Genomic DNA, 1,495 nt, shown 5'->3' with positions numbered 1-1,495 from the left:
TGGTTTGTGGGTTTGTTTTTTGGGGGCCTTTTTAGGATTTCATCAATTTGTCCCAAAATGGCAGCTATTTCCCCTCCCTGAACGAAACTCCTGGCCACCCGAGCTGTATCAAATGAACCAAATGTATCATGACACATTGGAATCAGGCGCTCGTCAATGTTCTGGGCATATAGTTATTAGTATCATCTTAAAGCTTGTTTATTTGTCTTGCTGTAATTGAAAAAATACCCATTTATTCAGATAAGAAGTCGAGATGTTTGCGATTACAGGGGGTAGGGGGTTGCCTAGTGTCAGAGTAAAATTAGCAAGAAAATGACAAGCGAAGTTTTATGACTTCCAAGGCATTAAACTCCACAGAACTGCAGTGCAAATTTACATTTTTGATGCCTTTTGATCAACGTCCTTTGATCAACGTTTTTCGGTTAAAAAATTCACACAGAAACGTGTTTTCAAATGTACATAATAAAAGGTGAGAAACCAAAATTTTAAATAGATAAAACTTGCCCAACTGGCGGGAAAAAGCCGGTTTTCTTTGATTCCAGTACACGTACTTTGATGAGCACCTTAATTCACCAGCATGCTACATACATTTTTAAAAATGTATCACATGTTCTATGTGCATTAGGTATGAGACAGACAGTCAGTTGTTGACCTGGCTTGATCTCCACCAAACCGCAGGAACAGTGAGCTCTTGTGGCCTAGAGGTTAAGGTGTTCGCCTCTCATTCAATAGGTCCCGTGTTCGAATCCGGATAGAGGGGGGGGTGGGATTTTCTTCTCAAAAATTGTCTCCTCTCACATCTTTTCCTGCTTTCTAGCAAAGTTCTGTATTCTGTTTTCGTCTCCTCTTTCAGTCCCTTCCTCCTCACCTCCTTTGCCCCCTTCTCTGGGCTCCTGACTCTTTCTGCAACCTTCCTACTGCTACTCCTCGGATCCTTCATTCTGATGTCTTTCAGCCGCACCCCTGATCTTCCGGAAGGAAAGATCTCTACACCAAGCCTTCTGGGAGAAGGGCGAAGAATCTCGGAGGTCCTGTGGTCAAGTTGCGCACGTTAAAGATCCCTTGGTGGTCGAAAATCGATAAGAGCAGGTTTCGGCCGCCACCCGGGCAAAATTCAAAACTTCATATCAACTTAAAATGTTAAATGTGTCTCGCGCGCTCATATGACCTTATGTAGTTGCGAGCGCCATAAAAAACTTAACAAAAACATTTTTTAAAAATGTATCACACGTTCAATGTGCACTGGGTATGAGACAAACAGACAGTCAGTTGCTGACCTAGCTTGATCTCCACCAAACCGCGGGAACCAGTGAGCTCTCCTGACCTCTCAGAGTCGTCGACCAGATGATATTCTCCTTTAGTTTAGTATGGGGTTTTACGGCGCTCGCAACTGCATAAGGTCATATGAGCGCGCGAAACACAAGTTAGTTTTTTATTCGCAGTTCACTGCACGGCTGGGTACGGGTCATTTAATCTTAAAACGTTGAAATATTTT

The sequence above is a fragment of the Aplysia californica genome, unplaced genomic scaffold (genome assembly GCF_000002075.1).
Source record: "Aplysia californica isolate F4 #8 unplaced genomic scaffold, AplCal3.0 scaffold00849, whole genome shotgun sequence".
NCBI lineage: Eukaryota > Metazoa > Mollusca > Gastropoda > Aplysiida > Aplysiidae > Aplysia > Aplysia californica.
The sequence above is the reverse complement of the archived record's forward strand: the minus strand, read 5'-3'. Positions refer to the sequence as shown.